The 9,307-nt window shown below is 38.8% G+C and overlaps 1 pseudogene; it reads right to left on the bottom strand.

Annotated features, from left to right (window-relative positions):
• Positions 1-1,025, bottom strand: part of LOC102477769 (60S ribosomal protein L27 pseudogene) — a 94,121-nt pseudogene extending 93,096 nt beyond the window's left edge.
• Positions 1,026-9,307: the final 8,282 nt, after the last annotated feature.

Genomic DNA, 9,307 nt, shown 5'->3' with positions numbered 1-9,307 from the left:
TAATCTAGTTTTTTTTTTTTAATGTTGATTTTTAATTTTACTACACTGTGTTTGGAGAAAATTGTGTGAGTGATATAGATTAATTTTTTTATTTTTATATTATTAAAACTAGCATTATGACAGAGAGCACAGTCAATTTTGAAAATATTTCATGTGGACATCAAAACATTGTTCTATCTAGTCTTTGCATTGTAAGGGTCTAGAGATCGGTCTAACTGATGGAGACATAGAAAAGACAACAACAATGTAACTGCAAAAGAGGCTTTTATTATTTTTTTTCTACCTAGCTGGGGTCCAAGTTTCTGCCCATCGCAGGGGGCCTTAACAAGGACCCCGAGCCTAAGATAAAGGGATCTTTTATAGTTCAGGATTTTTTTTTATAGAATGTAACACATACAAAACAGGGGGTATGAGAAGCGAGGGTCCAGCTGTCACCACCTGCTCAGGTCTAGATAAGGGCTCTCAGCTAAGGGTCTGGATGACCTTGCCTCAAAGGTGCTGGGCCCTCCCATTTTTTACCTATCTGAGAGTTCCCAGACTCCTGGTTTCCATCCTTGAGGCCCTAACAAAGTGGCTCCGTCCTTGAAGACTTAACAGTGTAGCAATTAAGCTAACTCAGCCCAGCATTCCCTAACATGGTGGTGATTAAGCTAACTTGACCCAATATTCCCCCCTTGAGTTGTATATAATGAGGAATCATTTTCATTACTATTGTCAAGCAAGTTACAGAAGCAGAGAAGCACTAGGTTGAGAATTTAAAGAATATTACTATCGTTATAACAATATTTTGGAACATTTAGTTTAAAACAATACCAAAACATTTTGCTCATAGCCACCCAAGGCCATGTCCGGATGAAGACCAGGCTCTTATTCTGGTGGTCACGTCCTGCACATTCCTAACATCTCTGGTTTGGCTCTATACATAGACCCCCTTTTTTGTTTATTAAATGTTTCACCACTTCTGATGGGCAGTAGGCTGTGCCTGTCTTAGGTTGTCCTTGGTGACATTTTTTCTTACCCGTCATCGGGTAATGCATATTTGTATGCACCTCCTGTCTTAGGATGAGAAACATCTCAAGGACCTTCCCTGTCATTGACTACCAGCCTCTGCCTCTAATGCCTTGGCTTGAAGTTTTAACCAATGGATTTTGGAGTAAACTCCAAGAAAGGAGCGCCCGAGTATTCGCACAAGGCAGGGGGTAAACAAAGCAACACAAGATCAGTACCTGCTGCCATACCAGCAGGCATTAATCACTGCTGCCAAGAGGGCCAGTGTGGTGGGAGACCATACAGTTGTTGCAGCAATTGATTTGCCTTCTGTGCTGCATTAAAGGGAGAGGAACGTGAGTTCTCTATCTCTAAGATCTCTTGATGGAGTGTAAAAATATCTATTGTTTTATTGACCCCACGCCAGACAGTTTATAATTGTTTTATAACCTTTTTCGTATTATGTTGTTTTTTATGATAGATTTTAGTGGTGACACAAATTTATTGATGTAATGCGTGACATTGGACAAAGGAATGCACATTTAACCCATTTTTTCAGATGTAAATTTTAAGTTTTAAGCATACCCATTGTTTTATGGCCACTTTAGATACTATCTGTTATATGTACATCTTTTTTATGAACATTTAAAAATTTTTTACAATGTTTTGTCAGACTCTCTTTAACATAACTCAAACCTTTTGTAACATGTTTTATTTCTTTATTATTTTCCCCCTTTACTATTTTTATTTTGAAAATAATCCAGTCATCTTACTTTAGGACAAAAATTTTATCACACAAAATTTTCTCAATATTGAAATGGTTTTTTAACATTTTTTACCATAAATATATCTTTATACCTGTATGTATTTTTTTATAATAAGGTCTGATTGTCTAGGTGATAATCTTTTTGGCACAAGGGGGAAGATACTGGGGTTGTGTGGCATTGACAGAGATGTTTTCTGAGATGGTCGAGGAGCCATCATATGAACCATCTGATTCTCTCCAGAAATAGTCCTGTCCAGTAGATTTCTGCTTCAGTGAGTGTCACCATCTTTAGGCAGATCCATAGGCACAACATCCTCTTGGTCTTTCTGGGTGTCCATAAACCCTACCAAGTGTTCTAGAAACCAGCAAGTTTCATCATTGTCCTGTGGAAAAAAAAAACACAAACATCTCCTCGACCCCATATCAACACAAGGTTGGGCCTAGTCCATGATCTTTTAAACAATGAGCAACAATATTTTTAATAGCTTTTCCAGTACGAGTTGTAGCCAGGGGATTATCTGCAATTGCAATAGCTCCAGTGAAATAGGGACGCATGTCTTTTCCTGACTCAGAGCTACTACGGGATGTCTGTTAACATTACACTGAGCTGCCTCTCACTCAGTCTGTTCTAACTTCTCAGGGGTTAATTTTTCATCTTCTAATTCAGGGAGGGGGTGAAAATTTTTTATCAACTTCTCCTGCAAGGGAGGAGCAGAGGGGGAAATTTTAACAGCCAGGGAGAGTCTCTGCAGCAGAAAGAATTATTTTTTGCTCGTTTTGTTTTGATTAAATTTTTTATCTTTATAAGTTTAATATTTAAAATTGTCTTAATTTAACAGACAAGTTTAATTATAAACATTTACTTTATTTACATTTTATTTAATTTTATCTAATTATTTATTTAAGATGGCTTTTAAAAGAAAAGCAAAAACAGACTAGTCTTATATTAGTTAGCTTTATTTTATCTAGAGACTGAACTATTAGACACTATAGTTTTTTTTAATGTTTTTAAGTTTTTTTTCTTTTATTTTTTCTGGGATTTGATTTTCAAGGGAGCCTTGCCTGAGGGTTTAGGATTTCCCTGTGTATGAGCAACATATTTTGAGACAACACCATTTACAAGGCTACCTAGACTAGGCACAAAGCATTTTTTCTCTTAACCAGCTTAGCAAGCTTTGTTTTTCCCAAGTAGGTAATCTGGTGTACCTGATCCATAATGACTTATTCAAGGGCTTCAGGGGTTTTTGGCCTGCCGAGCTGGTAACAGCAGTCCTCTTTTAGGTCCTCTAGTTTACATAATTTTTTTCTAATATCTGGTGCTGCCTGGTGAGTGGAAACCCTTCATCAATCAGGTTTGGTAAGGTGGTCAGATGACCTTCCTCTCCAGGTACATTTTTTCATGTTTTGGTGAGGATTCACTCCCGTTCTTCAGTAGTTAATAAAGTTTTGAGAAGCTGTTGGCAATTATCCCAAGTGGGGCTGTGGGTATATAGAATAGACTCAAACAGCTCAGTGAGTCCCCGTGGATCTTCTGAGAAAGGAGGATTTTGAGTTTTCCAATGATATAGATCACTGCTAGAATAGGGTCAGTACTGATATGTGCTCTCCTTGAGGACCTGTGCCCCTGAGGGCTCGGACGGGAAGGATGGGAGCCTGCTCAGAGGATGAGGGCTCTTCTTCCTCCTGGGCCCTCCTGGATTTTCTACCAAATCTTGCCACATTATAATATATGGATACTGGTCCAGATGACCCTGAAGGCCAGGCTGGCTGATTATTTCTCTGGACTGATCGATGACTTTCAGCAAAAAGATCCCTTGTAGTAGCCAGCCCACATCAAAGTCTGGCCATTCTGAAGAACAAAAGGTATTAAACTTACTTTTCCTTACCTCTAGTCCATAGGTGTGAGCTTTCTCCTGGACTGCCAAGATCTAAGATTAGACTCTTAGGAGTTACTTGGGTTTGGCCCATGACAGGAAAGAAAAGGAATAGAGGCCACAATAAAAAGAGACACAGAATCACAATCACTCCTGCAGCCCAGCGAACATGCACAGGTGACAACCACAAGCACCGGCCGGTCAGTTCCACCACATACACCGGATTCACACCAGTTCGTATAGGGTCCTTACCAAATGCTAGACCAAACGGCATCCAACGCGGATGCTCATTGATCTCCTGGTTGTCAGGGATGTCTCCCTTGACTTCAGGTGGAACCTCCCAGGTGGCTAACCCAGTTCTTCCATGGAGAATTCTCTACCAGAATCAGACAGGTTTGGGAACAGGCTCCAAGGCCCCCTGCAAGTCCCAAACGGAGCCGGCCAACTCTCCTTTCCAGAGCAAGACAGGTCTGAGGCAGGCCCTTTAGCCCCTTGCAAGTCCCAGACGGAGGTGATCAATCCTCCTTCTGTAGCAAAATGCAGAGCTTCTTTTTGTTGTGTCTAATCTGGTGGCCACCAGGTTGACCAATCCCGGATGAGCCCCCAATGTAAGGGTCATCAGTCTAACTAATGGAGACGCAGAAAAGACAACGACAATGCAACTGCAAAAGAGGCTTTCATTTTTTTTTTCTAGCTAGCTGGGGTCCAAGTTTCTGCCCATTACAGTGGACCTTAACAAGGACCCTGAGCCTAAGATAAAGGGATCTTTTATAGTTCAGGATTTTTCATACAATGTAACACAATACAAAGGAGGGGGTATGAGAAGCAAGGGTCCAGCTGTCACCACCTGCTCAGGTCTAGATAAGGGCTCTCAGCTAAGGGTCTGAATGACCTTGCCTCAAAGGTGCTGGGCCCTCTCTTTTTTTACCTATCTGAGAGTTCCCAGACTCCTGGTTTCCGTCCTTGAGGTCCTAACACAGTGGGCTCCGTCCTTGAAGACTTAACAGTGTAGCAATTAAGCTAACTCAGCCCAGCATTCCCTAACATGGTGGTAATTAAGCTAACTTGGCCTAACAGCATATAATATTAAAGATAGATAGAAAGATGATAGATAGATAGATAGATCTCCAATAGATAAATCTTGTTAAATGTGCCATTCAAACTTTTTATGATTTTTTTTCTAACTTTGTCTTTTTGATCTTGCAATTACTGAGAATAGTCTATTAACTTTCCCTTACAGTCCTATCAATACTTGATATATATATATATATATATATTTATATATGTGTGTGTGTGTGTACACACATAGTAATTCTGTGTTTCTTTGAATACTTGTTTAAAATAACTTTGTCATCCTAGAGACATAACAGGTTAAATAAAAATTATAGGGTGACTTTGTTTTGGATTAGGCTCCTGCACTAAGTCCCAACAAATCAGAACAAAATGGAGTTGTTAGGTGTTGGTTAGGATAAACAGATATAGATCAAGAAATTAGCCAAGATCACAGAGTTGAGGAAAACTCATAGAGTCACTTACTTTGTAACATTCATCAAATTCAAAACAGCTATTTGCCTCTTGAGACTTGGGGAAAACAAGATAAAATAACAAGCTGGAGAAGGCCGTGGGAACCTACTCTGGATAAATGAAGGGTCTGAAACAGGATAAAGAGGGGACTAGGGTAAAGGGACTAGGCCTGCTTGCTTTCCTTGGCACAGGCCCATTCTTTCTATGGAATTTATCTCTATGTTGTCTTTCAGTTCTTTACTGTGGCACGGAAACATGGATCACAGAGTTTTTGTTCAACCTAAAAGAGTCACTTTTGCTAAAATGCCACATCTTCAAACTGTAATACTAGGGAAGTAGATAAATCCTAGAAAAGACCAGTTTTCCCTAAAAATAGTAGATTCCAATCTGTCAGAATCAGTATAATAAGCAAGTCTATTCTACCTCAAACTTTATTTACAAGAAATGCAACATTGAAGTCACAAATTTTCTCTTTATACTTTGTTTTATTCAGTTTGCCTCTGACTGTAAAATCAGCCTTTTCTCAACTCCTTGGAACAATTTTTTTGTTATTCCCAAATATGTGCTTCCCAGATTTCAATCCCTAAGACCCCAAATAAAGTTATTTTTTATTTACAGATTCAGGGATTGGAATTTATTCACAATATATACACAGATTGGGGCTCAGAATACGATACTCCAAAATCTGGTGCTTTTGCATGTTGAGTGCTTTGGTTAAAGGAAATTGAAGTCTTAGAAGCTGCATCAAAATCAAGGTCTCCTCTGGACCAGCAGTTAGTGTAATGGCTATGTTGCTAAACTCCCACGTAGCCAACTGCGGTTCACGTCCTGGACCCAGTGGCTTAATCTCATGCCAGCGCGTGTGGGTGCGTGCCCAAGATCCCAGGAGGAGAATGGGGAAGAAGGGATTGCACAGTTCCCATCCCCCCGGGGGGTGATTTCTCGTTTTCTGTCTCTCTGTCTCTCTCTGTCTGTCTCTGTCTTTCTGGCTAGTACACACACCCTATAGCAAAAACCTCTCAAAAAAAAAAAATCAAGATCTCCTTAACCTTCCCTTGTTATTCCCCTCAAGCCTAGTGAACTGCTTTCTCTGAATTGTCTTATGAACTAAGAGAAGTTCCTCCAGAAGAAATGCAATTATCTCAGATTTAGTCCTTGGAATCTACATTAACCAGAAAAGAAGTCTCCATGACCAGAACAAACATTTTCCTCATTCTTTCAACTATTTTTTTTTTTTTTTTTTTTAGAGAGAGAGATTTTTGCTGTAGCATGCGTGTGCTCACTGGTAAGACAGACAGAAAGTGAGAAATCACCCCCAGAGGTAACAGCTATGCCACAATCTCTTCTCCATTCTCCTCTCAGGATATTGGGTATGCACGTGCACGTGTCTAGCATGAGTTTTAATCCACCCATCTAGGACTTGAACCACACTTGATTATGTGGGAATCCAGCAATGATGTAACCATTACACCATCTGCTGGTCCCTCAACTTTTCTTCTAGAGGCTATTGAGAGATTTTACCTGTTTAATAAGACAACTTTTGTTCTCAGTGCAGTTCTGCTCCTTACTTTCTCTTAACTTGTTACTGTCTTCCCCGGAGACCAGAGAATCTTTCTCCCAAGATACTGTCTGCTCTTTGGGCCCACTCATCTCCTCTAAAACCATTTATTTTTCTCCCTCCAATTGCCTAAATCTCCCAGTACCCTCTCTCCTATGAAGAAGTATTTAAGATTCAATCATCTAGCCTTTTTTGAGTTTTATGCTTTGTGCGACTTCAATTCACTTGCACATAAATTTGTTTCAGCTTTTCTCCTGTTAAGTTTTCTATTGTCAGTTCATTTTTAGCAGACTCAAATGAACCTTTAGAGGGAAAATTTAAAATTTCCTACCCGTTATAGCCATATCTTATCTGCATACATAACTGTCTCTAAACTGCTTATTTTCCTTCAACCTTTGCTAGACATAATTTTCTAAGGACCATATTCAAGTCAAGTTCTCCCAGATAAAATTAGCATTTGCTTGTAGCAGTCTCTTGGGAACACCACAAACCCTGAAACACTTGAGTACATCAGTATCACTAATTCACATTGCAAACTTACAGGTAGATCAGCTTGTAGTTACAGATTCTCAGGGGAGATTTGTTTTTTTTTGTCCTCTATATAATGAAATGGATGAAACAATCAAGTGTTCTTGCTGTGCCTTTTAAAGAAGTAAGGTATATTTTTAATTCACTATACCCTGAGGTGTAACCCTATGGAGCCCTAAATTAATGTGATGCATGTGTGTTGCTGATTAGATTCTTTGCCTTAGGCAGGTTCTTAGAATTTAACTCCTATCACTTAAGCTCCACACAACCATTGAATGGGAGCTTAAAGTCTTCAGCATAGGGCCAGCTGATAGCACAGTGATGCTGATCCTCTGTGATGTTGCACCCACAAAGGAAGACCCTGTGCTCATGTCCTTAGGACTCCCTGTATACACTGGTATGCTCTGTATACACTGGTAAACAAGTACCCATTATCCTGACTGGCTGAGGTTAGGGGTGAATCACAGCATAAAGATCCAGTTGGGAATATACCTCTCTCTCCTCTCAGAAGAAAGAAAGAAAGAAACTTGTTTAAAAGTCTGCATGTTATAATATATCTCTTTATTGTGAAATATGTCTTTGGTGATAGTTTTCTGGGATTTTCCTTTTATTTCATTTTTTTTGAAATCTGTAGTTTCCTTATTTATATGCCAGCTCACTGATACGTGTAAATTAAATATTGTTGTGAATAATGCTGCAATAAATATTAATGTGCTAGTGTTTTTCTATTTGTTACTTCTGTCCAGAATTGTGTCTCATTTTAGACAGTCATTTAGGATATGTAATCTAATATACTACCAAAATCAGAATTGTTAAAATAAAAACATTATAAAAAATTGAATTTCGCACAGTTTATTTGAGCAAAGAATGATTCATAAATCAAGGAACACTCAGAACCAGAAGAGGTACAGAGAGCTCTGCCTAGTGGTGTGAGCTATAAATTTTTATATGCCCAACATAGAAGCAAAGTAGAGCAATCTGATTATCTAAGGCATCTGCCTTATTTGGCCTTGATATGATAAGGTATTTGCCTTATTAGGGCATGGTCTGTTGAGTCAGCTGCTTGAGACTGTCTGAAACCTAGCTCCTTATTATTGACTGAAGCTTGGCTGTTGGTTATACTCCTAAGTTAGGTTTCTATTTATTTACATACTAAGTTAGGTTGCAGTTCATAATGTGGTTACTCAAAGCACAGAGACAGCCTTAGGCTAATGACTGCATATTTTATTCAATCAAACAGAACTGTCTTATTTATTAATTTTTAATAAACAGACTAGCTGTATGTTTGATTATATGTCTAAATATTCACTATCTTTTGCTTAGTCTCAAATGTGTCGTGTAAACATCTTTTATTGTCTACCCTTTTATCAATAATTTTATTCTCATATGCTTTATATATAATAAAAATATTTATCATTATTTTAATAGTAAATATGCAGGTATACTACTACCTTATATTAATATCTGTTTGCCATTATTTATTGATATTTATTAATTTGTGAGTTGGCATTTATTTTTGCTAAATTGCCTTCTTTAGAAAATACTTTGATGTCTGTAGATTAAAAAATCACTTTTTTTTGTATTCTAAAAAATGACTATGTTGGGGTCAGCAGGTAATGTAGTGATTTAAGTGCTGGACTTCCCCACATGGATGACCATGGTTCAAGTTCCAGATTCAGCAGCTTGAAAATCATGCCAGGAGCATGTGCATGCATGCCCAAAATCACAAGGAAAGCATGAAGTGGAAGGTAATATGGTATGGCCATCCTCCAAGGGAGTGACTTCTCATTTTCTCCCTCACTCCCTATCTTCCTCTCTCTCTTTCTCTCACTCTCTGTCTCTCTGGTGAGAGTACATGCTCTGTGGAAAAAGAAACTAAAAAAAATTTTTATATCAGTAATGAATAAAAGTTTATTAGGTCTAGGGGACCAGCAGTTAGTGTAATGGCTATGTTGCTGGACTCCCTCGTAGTCGATCGTGGTTCGAGTCCCAGACCCGGTGGCTTAAACTCACACTGGGCGTGTGTGCGTGCATGCCCAAGATCCCAAGAGGAGAATGGAGGAGAATGGA

This window comes from Tupaia chinensis, unplaced genomic scaffold (assembly GCF_000334495.1).
Source record: "Tupaia chinensis unplaced genomic scaffold, TupChi_1.0 Scaffold149552_1, whole genome shotgun sequence".
NCBI lineage: Eukaryota > Metazoa > Chordata > Mammalia > Scandentia > Tupaiidae > Tupaia > Tupaia belangeri.
This window is presented reverse-complemented; position numbering and strand designations above follow the sequence as displayed.